The sequence below is a fragment of the Vombatus ursinus genome, unplaced genomic scaffold (genome assembly GCF_900497805.2).
Source record: "Vombatus ursinus unplaced genomic scaffold, bare-nosed wombat genome assembly UNPS02014793.1, whole genome shotgun sequence".
Lineage (NCBI taxonomy): Eukaryota > Metazoa > Chordata > Mammalia > Diprotodontia > Vombatidae > Vombatus > Vombatus ursinus.
Genome location: NW_020954571.1, coordinates 1,863,282 through 1,881,212, shown reverse-complemented (window position 1 = coordinate 1,881,212; position 17,931 = coordinate 1,863,282). Strand labels below are relative to the sequence as shown.

The window sequence follows — 17,931 nt, the reverse complement described above, 5'->3', positions numbered from 1 at the left end:
GAGCTGCTGACTCTGACTTTATTTCTCAGAAAGCACCCATTAAGCCCAGTCCAAGGACACAACAAACTTAGGAAATTCAAACCTAGGAAAACAAACTCAAAATTCACAGTAGGTTTGGACATAATTGTCATCAATATCACAATTATTACTGCAATAAATTAGCTTGCAAATGGATATCTAGTAGGCCTTCTAAAAAATCACTTCATAAAAGTATTTCTATTTCTTAAAAACAGCTTACAATTTATCCTATTACTATAACAAACTAAATTAATTACAAGGAGATTTTTACAAGGTCCTTTCTCTGCATAATTACCAAGTTTCCTTTCACAAAAAACTTGATTTAAACAATAATTCCAAATAGCTTAGTTAACAATCTTAACTTTCATAAGGGAGAACCAAATAATTTTAGCTGAAACTTCCCTTTAAATATAGACAAAACTTGGAAGTTTATGATTTCTTAATTACAGTACTTCAAAATGTTACAACACATGATCAGATAGAATGACCTAACAGCTTCTTAACCCATTCATTTTTCTCTTTTTCTTTGACAGTATAATTCTTAATCTAACATTAGGATTACAAGAGAAATTGCTTTTCTAACATAATAGGTGATATAATTGTTTATCAAATTGCACAATTTAGAAATGTAATGATACCTTACACATTAAAATGTATTTAAAACTTGAAACAACCCATTATCAATACAAGGGTTTTTTTTTTCCCAATTCTGTAACAATGCAATTTCTATTCCATTCAAGTAAATTTAACCCCAAAGTTGCTGTCGCCCCACAATAAGACATGCTCCTGATGGGGTACCCCAAGACAGGCCCCTCAAAAAAAAAACCCTTCCTTGAACTTTACTTCAACTCTTTTACCTGGTCAAGGAAATCTAGCAGTCTCCTGAGGCTACAATCCTATCAACTGGCCTTTCCTCATCACCTTCACCAAACTCCTAATTCTTTGTTACTCTAATTTTGGGCCTAGCCCTCTAATGTCTTACCTCCAGGTGGCCCCCAGTTACTTCCCATCTTTAATCTTACCTAGACTAGACGCCATTCAACCTCCCAGTCACTCCCATCAAGACTTTCCCAGGATCTTTCCCCAGTCACCCCAGCTTATTCTGTAACTTGAAAAGCATCCTAAAGTCCTTTCCCCCTTATCTTGAACCTGCACCAAAAGAACTGCTTTTGTGTCCCTTATCCTATGTTCCCCCTGTCCTTTAATTTTTAACATGTGTCCTCATAACCTGTCCTTTAAATCCTTAAACCATAAGAATTCCCTTTGTCCCCTTTATCCTATGTCATAAAATCCTTCCTTGCTACATCATCCTTTTGAAATTTCTACATAAGCATAACTCTCCCAAATATCAGGGTCTCTTAAGTTTTTACAATCTAAGAGAGTTTTAGAAATACAATACATTTTAGAAACACAAACAATAAACTTCAGATGGCATCAACTGCATTTTCAAATTATCATACATAGAAATTACTGATCTTATTACTTTTGGTACTTTTAAAAATTACATTAAATTAGATAATAATAATGTCATGTCAACCATATGCCAATCACTTTACAATCATGTGATCCTTACAACATCCCTGGGAAGTGGGTTCCACTATTATCCCCTTTACAGAACAGTAAACTGAGGTAAACAAACTTAAATCAAATCAAATCTGGATTTATAATCGCTAATGATGAACATTTAAAAACATTTTTGTTTTTAAATCCAATACTCTTGGCCTTTTAAAAGGAAATGTTCTCCACAAATTCATATATTCCCTTAAAAAGATATGTGGTGACAATTCCTGGCTCTGGATAACTTCCTTAAGAGAGCTGAAAAGTCTCCTTTTTCAGGCCTATCAAGATAAATACTACCCTAAGCATTTCATCTTCCAGGGAGTTTCAGGCTGATGCATATAAGTTTTACAAACGGCTTAAAATTACCTGTAATCACTCAGGTTGGCTAGGAGTTTGGCTCAGACAACCTGAGGAATTTGAATCAATGTTGACAGGGTGGGTCAGTTTCCCCCAGGCAGAAAACCTCTAGAGTTCCAATAATCAATTGAACAGTACAGGGAAACATTTTAAGATTTTATACAACAATCTCAACTTACAATAACCAATATCTTTACCATAGCCAAAATTTATGCAAGGTCAGATTTAACAAGGCCTTCTTACAGGTTTATCCTGTAGTGGGTGGTCTTCTAACCCTCTATAACCTTATTGGTTTTCAAATTAAGCTACAAAATTTTCATTTTCAATCCTACTTAAAACAAAATGAAACTTCCTCACATCTTCTCAATATGCTTAAACCATCTGAAGCTGGTACAAAGGCACCCAGAACAACCATCCAAGGATGGGGCTCAGAGCATAGGAGCTTGCTGCAGACCACCTCACCCCCCCCCCGCCTACCCCCAAACCATTTTTTTTCCTACTTATCCTATTTATGCTCAAACCTTTATTCCTCTTTCCTAATCTTTCAAACCCATTACTCAGACTACCTTCACTTTCCTTTACATTACAAATTTAAAAAATTATACTCACTCCACTTTCGGTCCTGCTTCTCTTCACCTGTTAGAATCCAGAGGGAGTTAATGCCTAATGACTTACAAATCAAGAGAACTGTATTTCCCTCATACCCTTCACAAGCCACTTTCATAATGTTAATGCTTAAAAGACAGGAAAAACCTTATTTTTGCAGTTTTAAACACATTGCCATGATATCAGACATATTGGCAAGAACAATGGAAAGACAGTTCTCTAGATTTAATTTAAATATAAAGTACAAACTCTAGCTTTGAGATCTCATTAACCCTGATTTCAAACCCTTAGCTTTTCCCTCCCTAAGCCCTTGCTGCGTTGTGACCCTTATCAGTAAAAGCTGCTTGCTGCACCTTCTACTAACTTCTGAGAGAGTCTCTCCCTGCTTTTTGATTCCATTACTCACTATCTAACTTTATTCTGGTATCCCAACTTGGCCAGTGTTGGGACCCCCCCCCCCAAAAAAAGTCTTAATCTCCCACTGAAAGCCTAGGGTGGGAGTTCCTTCCCAATGTTCTCTTTCTAATTACAACCTTCATTTTAAATCCTTCATCACAAACATAAAACATTTTACAAACACACACATGAGACAGAAATAGCTTGACAAGACAAAGTGCATATGAATCTAATTCTCTTGTTGGCTTTTTAGGCTTAGTTTGTTTTTTAAGATAAAGTAACCTTGACCAGTCAAAAGAACCCCATTGTAGCCAACATAATTTGGGGCTATCTTTAGTGAAGTGACACCAGTGCTGATATTTTTTTTATCTTTCTGTCTAGTACAGGTTGTATCTTCCCAGTATTTTCACCTCCTCCCTAAGGGACTATCTGAAGGAATATTCACAGGGGTCTCCTTATTTCCCCCTGGTTTCCCTGGTGCCTTTGCTTATTCCTCATCTTACTTATTTGTCTGAGACCTCCTGTGCTCTAGTGTACTCTCGCTTGTCCTTCTCTGGCTATGCCCCTCGTGGGATCAACAGTACCGTGGATCTGGACTCTGCACTCACTTCGTACTCCTCTAGTAGGCCTCAGTCTCACACACACACACACACTCAGTCTCCAGACCCCAGTAAGATGTACCACCAAAGCAATACTTAATAGTCCTCTTTTCTTATTCTGGTCCCAACCACCAAATACTTAATAGTCCTCTTTTCTTACCTTGGTCTGTGCACGGGGTTGCCTTGTTGCCATCTGCCTACTTTCCCCTTTTTGTTCCTGGTTCAGCAATGACTCATTAACTTGGTTCTAGGATCTTAAATAGTCCATGAGCTGGGACACCCACCGAGGATATACGGGAAAATTGAAATCAATGGTATGCATCTTCCTGTCCATCAGCAACTGCTGTACCTCACTCAGAATGTCAGGATCGAGGACAAGTGCCTATTTGTAAGCAGCAAAAAGTCTTACCAAGAATTCCACAAAGCTATTGGTGAACCAGAAAAACTTCTATTAATGGACTAGCAAGGCCAGATGTCCCACATGTGGGCATACACATTTAAGCCAGATACACAGCTTTTTATTCCCAATTCCCTATTCGAATTTCCCTCCCCTGTTTCCCCATTGGCTGGGTACTACAGAGGTTACAGCCTATCTGAAGCGCCTAATTTCCCTATTACGATCCCCACCCCTGTTTTTATCTCCCACTCCCCACAATTCAGGGACCCAAGCCCTTATTTTCTTTTGCCCTTATTTGGGTGCGCAAACACCCCTTTTCTTGGTATGCAGATATGTAAATCTGTACCTAAATTCAGAACTGGTTTTTGCTGGTTAGTCTATTCACTCACCAATAGTATTTTTTTATTCTACTTTATGACTTCCTTTGTTCAACTTCCACCTAACCCTGAGATTTCATTCCTAAGGTTTTGTGGGACTTTTGTGGAAATGAAAAATGAGCTATTTCTCACAGTGGAAAAGACCTTGCTGGCTGGGCAGGAGTGAAAGGAAATTTTGCGGGGGGAAAAACCTGGATAAGTTAGGTGAGACCATTCAAACATGATAATGATGATTATCTACTTCCCATTACTGCTTCATTTTCTTCAAATAATATAATTTAGGTAAGCAAATTGAGCCCTTTGAATCTATGTGGCTTTAATAACAGTCACCAAGTGCTGAGGGTTATTTTTCAAATTCTCCTCTATGGGGATGGTTATTATTACCCTGCCTAACAACTGTGCTACTTAAAGCTCACTTGCCATGGTAGTAGCTGGATGCCCCTGAATTTGGTCCTTTCTTTCAAAAGTGGTATTCATGCCTTTCAATTTTACATCAGTCACTTCCAAATGTAGCCCAGCTGTACCCTTCCTTTGAAATTCAATTCAATTCAATAACCAGGTCAGCGCCTACAAAGTGCCAAGCAATGTGCAAGGCACTGGAATACAAATAAGAAAAAGACAGTGTCTGCCCTCAAGGAGCTTACAATCTATTGGCAAAAGACAAAACATAAAGGAGGCTGGAAAGAGGGTGGGGAGCCAACAAACCTTCGGGTCCCAAGGAACTGAAACACAGCAAAGCAGCTGATGCAAAGTGGAGTGATTTGAAAATCCAATTTCTGCCCTCCATAAATGAAGGCTTTGAGAGGACATATTCTACCCTCCAGCCCTCCATTCAGAAGAGAGAGGAGTCTGAGAAAGGTGGCATCCAGGCTTGAGTCAGCAGTATAATGATGAGAATAGAAGAGCTTCTTCCAAGGAGTGGAAACCAGGCAGCGTAAAACAGATACATCTACCTTCATTTCCCACTTGGCTACAGTAGCTTGGAATTCTCCATCGTGCCCCAGAAACCTCATTTTTCATGCACCCATTTCCCTTATCCTCATCTACCCACCCTACCCCAACCCCTCATCAGCCTCTCATCACCTATAGACTCTTTGGATAATAACTTAACCCCTATTCCCCAATATTCCCTCCTTTCACCCTATATCTTGTCACCTCATTCCTAATCCTTCATCCTCTCATCTTCTATCTCTGATTCCCTAGACATATGTAATAGGGGCTGATGCAATCCCTCACACTGAAGAGAATGGCTCAATTCCAGCTGCTTCCAAACATACACAGGTGTCCTCCATCTTAAAAAACAAAACAAAACAAAATTAAAAAAACCCTCAGTTGACACTGCCATTCCTTTCTTAGCCTAACTCCTAAAAAAATTTCCCTTCTCTCTGTCTACTTCTCAACCTCATACTCAATTCTCAACCACTTGCAATCTGGCTTCCACCTTACCAGCCAACTGAAATTGCTCTGTCCAAAGTTACCAGTGACTTCGTTATATTGTCATTTAAAAATTTTTCATTGCTATTTTTTGTTTTTACATCACAATATTTCCTTTCCATGACCAACAAGCCATCTCTTGCAGCAAAGAGAAAAAAATAACTTCAGCAAATTAACCAACACATCAACCAATGTTCTGCACCCAGAGTTCCCCACCTCTGCAAAGAAGGGAGAGAAGTACATTTTCTCATCTATTCTCTAGGACCAGGCTGAATGTACAATATTCAATTTCACTTTTTTTCTTTCCATTTACATTGTTGTAGTCATTTTGTATGACTTTTTTTGGGGTTCTGCTTGCTGCACTCTATATCAGTTCATATAGGTTTTCTCAAGCTTTTCTGAATTCTTCAAATTCACTATCTCTTGTAGCAGAGTAATGTTTTGTTATATTTATGTACCATGATTTGTTTAGTCATGCCCCAGCAGAAGGATATCTTCTTGGTTTCCAGTTCTTTGCTACCACAACAAAAGTTGCTCTACATATTTTACGTGTATCTGGAACCTTTCTTTCTCTCTATGACCTGGTTTTGGGGGAAGAGGGGAGAGGAGAGCAGGAAGCAGGGAAAAGTGGTATATGCCTAGCAGGGCATAATTCCAAACTGCTTTCCAAAATGGTCAGCCCAATTTATAGCTCCATCACCAGTGTTATTATCATGTTTGTTTATATGCAAGCCTTCTAGCACTAATAATTTCTTAATTGCTGAATCTATCCTTCCTGACCTTTATATAGTATTTGACACTATTGACCACCCTCTCCTCCTGCACACTGTCTTTTCTAGGTTTTTGTGACACTGACCTCTCTTGGGTCTCCTCCTACTTGTTTCACTTCTCTTTATCCCTTGCTGGAATATCCTCCATGTCATGTCCCCTAATTGTGCCAATACCCCAAGGGTCTCTGTCCTTAGCCCTGCTCTCCTCTTTCTCTCCTGATGATTTCATCAACTTCCATCATTTTAATTATCATCTCCATGCAGATGACTCTCAGATCTATAGACCTAGCTCTAGACTCTCTCCAGAGTACCAGTCTTGCATCATCAACCACCAATTAAACATTTCAAAAAGTATGTTCTATAGGCATCTCAAACTTGATCAAATCCAAACCTCATCATCCATCCCCTTTTTCAATTTCCCTATTTCTATGAACGCAATACCAACTTTTGAGTCACCCGGGTCACAATTTCAGTGTCATCCTCAATCCCTCATTCTCCCTCAGCCCCTTCCCACCCATAACCAGTCAGCTGCCAAGTTTTGTTGATTCTTTCTTCACAACTGCCCCTTTTCTCTCCACTTGCACAGCTACCACCCTAGTTCAGACTTTCATCACCTCTTGTCTAAAGGGCTGTGATAGTCTTTTTTCCCTTGACTGTTAGAATTTTTACTTTAAAAATAATAATAGCTACCTGGCGAATAACAATAGCTAGAATTTATATAGCATTCACTTTATGGCAGGCACTGTGCTAAGAGCTTTATGATCTATCTCATTTGATCCTTACAACAACCCTACATGGTGGATTATGTTATTATCCCTATTTTACAGATGAAGAAACTGAGGCAAAGAGGTTAAGTAACTTGCCCAGGGTCAAATAGCTAGTGACCAGTATGAGGCCAGATCTGAATTGAATCTTCCTGATTCAAGGCTCAATGCGCTATATATTACATTACCAAACTGCCTCAAAAAATAAATTTTTATTGATCTTCTGGTTTTTACATTGCAAAATTTTTCCCATTATTACTCCCCCTCCTTCCTCCCAGAGAGTCATTATTTTTTAAAGAGTAAAAAAAAAATCAGTAAAACAAATTAATACATCATAAAAAGATTGAAAATATATGCACCGTTCCATATCCATGACTTTCTATCTCTGTGAAGGAGTGGGGAGGCTCTCTCCTCTAAAAGCTTGCTTCTTTTTCCTTCCTCTTCTTTGGGGTCATGCTTCTGTTATTTGCAGTTTTGTAACATTTACTTTTTATTGCTTTGTGATGGGTGTTTTGTCCATTTGCATTACTGTGGTTATGATTTATATTGTCTTCTTGGCTCTTCTCTAAATCAGTTCATATCAGTTTTTCCAAGTTTCTCTATATTCGTCATAGTCGTCATTTCCTAGCCTTATTCACTGAATGGGCATTGCCTCTGACAAACTGAGACCTGGGAAAGACCTGAGCTTAAAAAGGCCAAGATTTCTCACTGAATCAGAGCCATCTCCAGTCATCCTGATGTATATCTAGCCGCTGGACCCAGATGGCTCTGGAGGAGAAAGTGAGGCTGGTAACTTTGCATAGCCCTGCCTCACTTAAATCCAATCCACTTGCAAATCATGGCATCACCTTCTTGATGTCATTGTCCTCTTCAAGAATGAAGGATAAACAAAAACCTGTGAGTGGTAGTAGCTGCCCCACTGGGGACTCAACTAGCCAGTTCCAGTTGGGCAACACAGCTCCTTCCTTCCTTCCTTCTCTCCCTCCTTCCTCTCCCTCTGTCCACAGACGTTATCATACCCTTACCTGCAGGTACTCTGCCCAAATAAATATAAATTTTGATCGCTGAACCCTCACAAGATATCTTGGGGTTTATGGGCTAGATTTCTTTCTTAAGGACCAGGCTGTAAACTCAAATCACTCTGGCTCTCACTGATTGGCCAACAACAGGTTCCAGCCCAAGCCTCACTTGGTCACTGTTTGGGCCCAGATGGCTCAGAGTGAGTACAAATAACAATTGTTTCTGTTTTGGCCAGGAACCCTGAGGGTCTTCCCCTCCAAGACTGATATATATATATATATATATATATATATATTAGGACTAGGTAAAAGAGGCCATTCTTTGCCTCGGTTTTTTTTTGGTGACTTGTCCAAGGTCACACAGCTAGTGAGTGTCTGAAGCTAGATTTGAACTTAGGTCTTATCCACTTCGCCACCTAGCTGCCCCTAATATGTAACGTTCTTGATGACAGAGATTGTTTAAATTTTTTTCTCTATATTCTCAGGGCCTGGTACTATGTTTAATAAATCCCTGTTGATCGACTGACCTCAGATGTTACTGATTTCAATTCATGCCTGAAGCATTACCCAGCTCCCAGAAGGTATTCCCACTCCCATGGATATACTAGACTCACATGAAGCAAATGCACATTGGTCCAGTGCTGGACAGGAATCAGAGCATGTAGGGTAAAATCTCAGTTCCACCATCTGCTGTCTTTGTGATCTTGGTCAAGTCACAACCTTTCCAGATCTCGGTTTCCCTATTTGTAAAATGAGGGAATTAGACTAGATGCTGTCAAGGATCCCTCCCAGCTCTATATCTAAATCCTATGACCCCACACTTTGAGAACAACAACAACAACAACAACAAAAAAAAAAAACCTTGATTAGGGATAGGGGCTGGACCTGTGATTGCATTGGAAGAGGGGGACCCTAGGGTGAGGAGACTCCAAGTCTACCAATACAATACTGCATTTTCTCTGTAACTCATGGTTTGGGAGAGGGGCTTAGAGCAGAGGGATCAAACATGGAGGCAACATTCCTGAATGTGGACTGTGTCAGATGAAAACGTAACTGGGACCTATTTAGCAAAGTTGAATAAAAATACAACAGAGCAAAGATAATGTTAATATGTAGTTATCTAAGTCAATATGTGACACTAGCCCCCTTTCTGTTCCTCGAACAAGGCTCAGGGCATTCTCTCTGGCTGTCCCCCCTCCCAGACTAGACCATTCTCCTTTCTCCCGTCCAACCACTGACCTCCCTGGCTTCCTTTAAGTCCCACCTTCTGTAGGAAGCCTTCCCTAACCTCTCTTAATTCCTTTCTTTTCTTTCTTTTAATTATTTTCTATTTATCCTATATATAGCTTGTTTGTACATAGTTACTTGCACGTCTTCTCCATTAGACTGTAATTAGACTCATTGAGGGGAGGGACTGTCTTTTGCCTCTTTTTGTATCCTCAGCAATTAGCACAGTGCCTGGCACTTGGTAGATACTTAATAAATGTTTACTGATTCACTGATTGATTCACAGGGATCCTTTTGGACAGTTTAGTGATCCCTGTTTTTATTTGAGTTTCCTGCCACTACCTTAGGGCACAGAGAGATTAAGTCACTTGCTCAGGGTCGCACAGCCAGTATGAGTCAAAAGTAGCACTTGAATCCAGATCTTCCTGGCTTCAAGGGCAGTCTTTTATTCACCACATCATGATACTTTTCTAAAGTCATGATTATTTAAAGAAATCTTAAACTCTTTACCAAATATACATGGGTAGAGAACAATCAGTTGATCTCATTGTTGGTAGACATGGCAAACTCAAAGCTTGTTTTTTGCACGTTTAAAAGGTTTTTGTTTTTTTTGGTGGAGGCACTTGGGTTTAAGTGACTTGCCCAGGGTCACGCAGCTAGCAAGTGTCAAGAATCTGAGGGCAGATTTGAAATCAGGTCCTCCTGACAGGTGCTCTATCTACCGAGCCACCTAGCTGCCTTTTTTTTTTTTTTTTTTAAGGAATAAAGGAATAGATATTTCAACTTAATAAACTGAGGGTTTTTCTCTTTAAGCTTCTGTCCTGGGCTCCTTGTATCTTGGCTACCAAGTCATACAGAGACAACTTGGCTATTGCTTATATCTAGGTTTTCATTCCTCTCCACCAAAAGGGTCAGTCTCTAATGGCTTTCATTCCCACCCCCTCACTCTGGTTCCATGAAAGCAACTGTAGGAGGTCATCTTTAGATACTCAATTAGAAAATCAACCTGCTTTCATTCAAGCACCAATTAATATAGATCTATATAGAATCAGAGCTGAAAAGGACCTTGGAAACCATTTAGTCCAAACCCCTTATTTTGAGACAGGAGAATATGAGGCCCAGATAAGGTGAAGTGATTTATCAAAGGTTACACAGTAAATAAATTATCAAAGTTCCCTTGGGAGAGCCTTCAAAACAAGTAGTAAGTCAACTAGAATTTACTATGTACCTATTAAGTGTTAGGTGGCAAAATGGATAGAGCACTAGGCCGGGAGTTAGGAAGACCTGAACTGAAATCTGGCTTCAGACACTTCCTAGCTGTGTGACCCTGGACAAATCACTTAACCTCTGTTTGCCACAGTTTCTTCATCTGTAAAATAGGGATAATAATAGTACCTACTTCCCAGGTTGTCGTGAGGATGAGATAATAATTGCAAAGCACTTAGCACAGTGCCTGGAACATAACAGGTGCTACATGTTAGCTATTATTGTTATTGTTATTGTTATTGTTAACCCTGGGGATACAAAGAAGCTAAACCTTCCACTTCAACCTCAACACCTCCCCCCTCCCAAAAAAACAGCCCTTACTATATACAAAGAAGATATACATAGGATAAATTGGAGGCAGTCTCAGATGATAGGCACTAAGATTAAGGAGGACTGGGAAAGGCTTCTTGCAGAAGGTAGGGCTTTAGCTGAGACTTGAAGGAAGGCAGAAAAGCTAGGAGACAGAGATGAGGAAGGAGAGCTTTCTGGGCAGCCAATTCAAATGTTCAGTGTCATGGGTAAGAAACAGCAAGAAGGTCAGTGTCTACGGATCGTAAAGTACATGGAGGAGGGTAAGCTGTAAGACGACTGGGAAGGCAGGAAAGGGCCATGTTATGAAGGGTTTTAAGAATCAAACAGAGAATTTCATATGTGATCCGGGAAGAAATAGGGAGTCATTTGAGTTTAGTAAATGGAATGATGAAGGAGAGGTCTGATCTGTACTTTAGGAAGATCAATTTAACAAGTGAGTGGAGGCTGGACTGAAGCTGGGAGAGACCTGAGGTAGGGAGACCAAACAGAAGGTTACTGCAATAGGAGATATTCTCATATCTACCTGGGAATGATCTATAACCAGGTGGAAGTCCCCTGTCAAACTAAGAATTTTTGATTCTGTGCAAAAGCTTGAAGCTTTTACCAGGAAACAATATCAGTTTTCTACTTCTGTTTGCTACCTCCTGATAACTGACACTACCTTCAAGGACTCCAAGACGCCTTCTCCTTACATTTGCTCCTCGCCTCTCTGAACTTCTAAAGTACTTATATTGCCCCCTACTACATCTGGCCAGCATATCACATTTTGTTTTATATTGTCATCTAAATTGTTCTATGAATGTTAGCCTTGCCTCTCTTGCAAGACCATAATCTCTGAGCAGAAGTCTGTGATAGTGGAAAGAGTAGGCTGGGCAAGAAGTAAAGAGATTTGGGTTCAAGTGCTGGCACACTTACTAACTGTTTGACTTTGAGACTTAGCTTCCTCATCTGTAAAATGGGAATAATAATACAGTGTCCACCTCACCCAAGTTGTGACAAAAGAGCTATTTATTTTTAATCTATGTTTTCATGGCACCTGGCTCAGGGTTTTGTGCACCACCCTGTTCAAATAATGACTTATTGAATTAAAGTAGAAAAGATTCCTTAAAGTAAATGTTAACTTACCAGAAATGACTGTTTGCTACATTAGATCTGTTTAAACTTTCCAAAAACAAACAAACAAGAAAAACCCCTTTCAAGATCACAACGAAGTGAAGTAGTTCTGTTTGATCATGTTAATTCAAAAGGGTAGGGGGGAACAAACGACAAAACTATTTTTTTCACTTAATGTCTTACAACAGTCAAGGTCTCTGAGTCATTTTTTGCAGCGTAGGAGGTGCTCTGCCAATCTGCTAAAGAAAAAACTAAACAGCATTAGTAGCATGTGAGGTTTGGTGGGTGATGCAATCACCTACTGAGGCCCAGCTTGCAAAACTGTTCCTATTCTAAAACTCCAACAGTGAACTTGTTATAGTCTACCATACCTTTCTCAATCCCTATTTTCTAGACCATTGCACCTCTGAGGTCATCTAATCCAACCCCCTCATTTTACACATGAGGTCACTGTGGCCTAGAGAGATTAAGGTACTAGATCAAGGTCACATGGCTTCATTAACTCTTAAGTCCAACATAATAAAGCAAAGATAGATAGAAGGCATCACTTCAATGCTTTGACAAAAATCAAGAGCAGATTTTATTTTGATAGCCTTTCATCTGTTCTATCGCTCTCCTTGACCTCATCCTAAAGGCAAGAGGCACTGCATTTAGAGTTAGAAGACCTGGGTTCAAATGCTGTCTCTGCCTACTTCTGTGACATTGGGCAAATCCCTTAAATTAAATTCCTCAATTTCCTAAACTGTAAAATAAAGGTTTGGAGTAGATGGTTTCCGAGGTCTCTTATAGCTCCAGACCTATGATTCAATTAATATAAACTAGTTTCCCGAGAGTGGGATTCGAACTTCTGAACTCAAGGAAAACGAACACTGCTGATAACAGGCTTGTGTAAGTAACTAGGAGAGTCTCGGTTTCCAAAACCTTCGATTGTTATTGACTAGGACGCTGGATGTTCTGCGCATGTGCCAAAAAATTCGGCCACCATCTCCTAAGTCCAGAAGTTCCTCGGCTTTCGACAGGAAAAAAAAAAAAAAAAAAAGCCGAACTACAGCGCACGCGCACTTAAAACCCTCCCCAGCTTCGGTTCTCTCCGTAATTAACGGAAATAACCGAGTCTCCCTGGCGAAGGGCACGGGACCCAACCTTCAAGATAGAGTTTTCACATTAACCTGTGGGTAAGGAATCTTGCTCCTCCACGCACCTCAGTCGGCAGAGAGAACTTGGATAATTTTTCCCCGGCGAGAAATTACTCCCCACTTCCGCGAATGCCGGGACGCCAGCGTCGGGGGGCGGGACGAAGCGGGGTCACGCCGTGACGTAAGGGTCGGACACGTCGGCGGCGGCGGCGGCCGAGGCAACCGGAGCCGGATGTGCCAAGATGGCTGCGGCTGCTGTGGGCTCTGCGCTGGGGGGAGCCGGAGCCGCTGTCGCCACCACCGCCACCGCCAATACCACTGCCTTCCCCCGCGGCTGCTGAGAGGAGCGGGCGGGCGAACGCTCGGGGAACGGCGGTGTGGCCGCAGCGGCCTCCCCGCGAAAGGCTTGTGGGACGGGGGAGCCCGGCCTGACCGGGACTCTGTCAGGTAAGCAGCGGGTGGAGGATGGGGGCCGGAGGGGACAGGGCAGCCCCGGCCCGGAGGAGGGACGCGCCGCGAGCACCGGGCATCTCCGCTTCCTTCAGAGCCTGCCGGCGCCGCCGCCTGTGGGGAGCCTTCCCGGACTTGGGAAGAGCCGAGCGGAGGGGACCTTCAAGTGGGTTTGGGGTCAGGGGTCTGATTCTAGCTAAGTGGCTTGAATGTTAATCCGCCCTGGGACTCTCTGCAAATTTCGTCTGCTCTTCGAGCCTCAGTTTCTCTGTCTGTAAAATGAGAGAGTTGGAACTGGATGATCTTCAAGAGTCCTTCCAGCTCGACATCCTATGATTCCTAGGGGGCATTCCAGCATTGACATTCCAGGATTCTAACCTTAGAACCGGGAGACACTTGGGAAGCCCTCCCCCTGCCTACCCTCGGGGCCCCTTTCCTTCTTCCCCCGACCCCGTGAGCCCCGAAAACAGCGTCCTTGCAACGGTGGAGGCAGGGGGGCGCGGTGGGTGCCGGGCAGCCGGGATGCTTGGATTCCAGCCCTTTCTCAGCACCCAGTAGCTCTGGGACCCTGGAGGAGTCGCTTCTTCGGAGAAGCAGCTTCATGCAGTTGAAAGACCCTTGGATCCTGGAGTCAGAAGGACCTTTGTGGGAATCATGGTTCTTTTGCCACCTGTGTATTCCCTGAGTCGGTTCTTGTTCAATTAAACATTTATAGGTGCACACTATTTGTAAGGTACTTTCTCGGGGCCTCAGTTTCCATTTTTGTGAAATGAGGGAGGTTGGAATACGGGATCTGTAAGGTCCCTTCCAACTCCCAAATTCTGCAATACTACAAAGATCGTCCAGACCAACTCGTATTTTACTGCGACAGGGAGGAACTGAGGCTTTGAGAGAGCAAGTGACTTACCCACAGTCACAAAGAATTCCTGACAGAACTGTGTTTAGAATGCAGATCTTTTGACTCCCATGCTACTCTTCTCGAAATATTACTCTTTCAGTGAGTCATGCTTTTTGTATCTTCATTCCCTGTACAGTTGTCACAGTTCTCAGTGTTAATAACACAACAAAGTGCTTTTTTCACAACCCTTTAAAGTAGGTAGTACAAATTGTAGTTTCTTCATTTTAAAGAGAAGGAAACAATGGTGAAGAGATTTGCTAATGGTCAGTCAGCATTGGTTAACAAGAATTAAGCACTTACTTTGTGTCCAACACTGCTAAAGCACTGAGGGTACAAATAAAGACAAAAAAGGCCCCTTCCCTCAAGGAACTCACATTTTAATGAGGGAAATGACATGCAAATAATTATGTACATACAAGATAGAAATAGAGTAAATGGAATGTTATCTCAGAGGAAAGTACTTAGCACTGTGGGGGACCACGAAAGGCCTCCTGCAGAAGGTGGGGTTTAAACTGAACCTTGAAGGAAACCAGGAAAGCTAAGAAGCTGAAGCAAAGACATGGGAAACAGCCAGAACAAAGTCAGGAGATAGGGAGTCCTGTTCAAGGAAATGTAAATAGGCCAGTGCAGATGGACCATAGAAAGGAGAGGAGAAAAATTTAAGAAGACTGGACAGGTAGGAAGGAACCAGGTTGTAAAGTGCTATGATTGCCCAACCAAGGACTTTAAATTTGATTCAAAGGTAAGAGGGAGCCACTGGAAATGATTGAGTAGAGGGTATGTATGACATGGTCGTGCATTTGCTTTAGGAAAATCACTTTTGGCAGCTGAGTAGAGGCTGGATTGGAACAGGGAGGCCAATTAGAAGCCTATTGCAGTAGTCAGGTGAGAGATGATGGAGGCCTGTAACTAGGGTGGTGACTGTGTGATTGGAGAGAATGTACACACAGTAAGTGAGCGTCAGAAGCAGGACTCAGGTCTCCAAAAGTCCAGCACTAATTTAATTTTCCTATACTAGGTTTATCTCCAGTGTTTCTAATTACTATTAGTTTTTATTATGGTTTATCCTCCCCTTTCCTCCCTCATCTTTTCTTAGAGTGAGAACCAAGCCTCATCAAAAAAAGTCCACCAGAAGCGCTACAAATGTTATTCTCTTTTTTTAAGATAAGGAAGCTGAAGCCCAGAGAAGGAGTTTTGGGGATTTAGAGTCAAAAAGACCTGGGCTGATATACTGGCCCTGCTACTTGTTACTATGTGCCCTTGGGAACTCCGGGCTTATGGTTTCCTCTTCTCCAAAATGAGGGGATTACATTTAATGACCCTAAAATCTCTTACAACTCTAAATCCTATGATGAGCCTATTGTGTACATAGCACTCTACTAGTTGCCTAGGTAAGATACACAGTTCAGGCCTGGATCCTGCCCTTATAATATTTATAGTATTTATAGTGTAGTAGTATAGTCCAAGCACAGATAAGGTAATAAACAATGAACAGGTACAAAACAGTGCTGAATAAGGACTAAATAGAGAGGTAATTGATTAGGACACCAGGGAAAGCTTTAAAGGATGAATAAAAATTTAAGAGGTTGAGAGGCAGGGAGCACATTCTAGGTATATGGAATAAAACAACTGCATAGAAGCTTGAGAAGTCTGTATTTTAGTAGAGATTCTATTTATTTGGTTAGAGGGCCGTGTGCTCACACTACATGAGATAAGGGCTGAAGAGTAAGGTGGTGCCCAATTATGGAGAACCTTGAATGCCAGGTCAAGGAATTTGAACTGAAATGACTTAATTTATTTTTCAGAATTAACAATTGGGGTATTACCTCTGTGTGCTCTTTGGTATTTCTCAGAGTTAACAGCAGTTGCATAACTCCTGTGACTCTTTGGTCATTTATTTTCAGAGTTTGACAGCCATGTTTGGCTGTCAAATTTGAACTGAATTTGAATTGAATTACAGTCACATAGCTAGAAGCAGACCTAGACTAGAACTCAGGTCTCCTAAATCCCAGTTCAGGGCTTTTTTTTTTTTTTTTTTTTAAACCGAGGCAGTTGGGGTTAAGTGATTTGCCCAGAGTCACACGGTGAGTGAGTGTTATGTGTCCGAGGCCAGATTTGAACTCGGGTCCTCCTGACTCCAGGGCCGGTATTCTATCTACGCACCACCTAGCTGCCCCGCAGGGTTCTTTTTTGAAGCCTGCTGTCTTAGTGCCTTTCTGGGCTTAAGAAATGTGGAATTGAATTGAGATGTTTTGCTGATCCAAAGGAAAGTTCCTTTAGGATATAACAATTAGGGGAAGGCATTTTGGGTAAGGATAGTACTGAAGAAGTAGCTGGTTGGAAAATTCACCAGACTGAGGTGGGGAGCAGATTACAATTATAGGGAGGAGAATGTTTTGGGAAGAAAAATAGGGAGGGAGGGAGGGGTATGAGTTAATTTAGCAATAATTTATTAACAGTGAAGGGGAGATTCTTTCAGGGATGGGAAGGGGTTGGGGGGTGGGTCGGGGCATGCATTCTGAATTGCTTCCCTACAACTGCCCCACCTCCTTTGTGTAAAGCTTGGAACTCAGTAGCATTCCTGTGATGGGTGATTTTTCTTTAAGTCATTTAGGATCTTTATTTTGGCATGATTATTGAGGATCAATACTTGAATATCGGGGGCTCCATTACCAGCCCATGTAATGGAGGGATGTGCTGCTGAAGATAAAACTAGGTTTAGGAATTTTAGTACAGTACATCTTAGCATGACTTTGCTTACCCTTATAGTTTGTACTTTTCAAACTGCCTGATGGAGTTTGAGCTGCTGGAGATTTTTTTCACATCAACAGATGTAGTGTCATGACTGGTTGAATGTGGGCCACCGGTCATAAAAACACTCCAGAGCTGAGTTTAAATTAAAAGAATTTGGTCTGTTCGTTTAGCTACAGGCTAAATTGACAGTATCTGAAGGTTCTTGGACAAGTGGTTAAACTTGCTAAAGATTTCTTGTAGTCTTTTTGACAATCTTCTGTGTATTCAGTTTTTTGATAAATTGCTTTAAAAAAAAAGATTTAGATTCACTTCTTAGAAGAAACCTGAAACCTTTTATTAGGAGAAACTGTAGAATTCTGATTTCTAGTCTCCTTGGTCTCTGCCCTGAGGTGCTTCAGTAGATGAATGTTTTGTCCCATTGCTGCTTGAGAAAGGGTTTCCTTAGGTATGGTTTTATTTTGGCATTTACTCTTGGATA

The 17,931-nt window shown here is 41.4% G+C and overlaps 1 protein-coding gene and 1 long non-coding RNA gene across 7 annotated transcripts in view; one reads left to right on the top strand and one right to left on the bottom strand.

Annotated features, from left to right (window-relative positions):
* Positions 1–5,389: 5,389 nt before the first annotated feature.
* Positions 5,390–13,487, bottom strand: LOC114048419. Its single transcript, XR_003569757.1, has 3 exons — positions 13,417–13,487; positions 8,912–9,037; positions 5,390–5,602 (listed from the first exon to the last, which is right to left on the bottom strand). It is a non-coding gene; the product is annotated as an uncharacterized LOC114048419 (long non-coding RNA).
* Positions 13,488–13,693: 206 nt separating this feature from the next.
* Positions 13,694–17,931, top strand: part of SEC16A (SEC16 homolog A, endoplasmic reticulum export factor) — a 48,657-nt gene continuing 44,419 nt past the window's right edge. For 4 of the 6 annotated variants that reach the window (XM_027869341.1, XM_027869339.1, XM_027869342.1 and 1 more), the window contains exon 1: positions 13,694–13,798. The gene's annotated coding sequence lies outside the window, so the exon portion shown is untranslated. The remainder of the gene's footprint in view (positions 13,799–17,931) is intronic. The other 2 variants (XM_027869343.1, XM_027869340.1) reach the window with 1 other exon arrangement.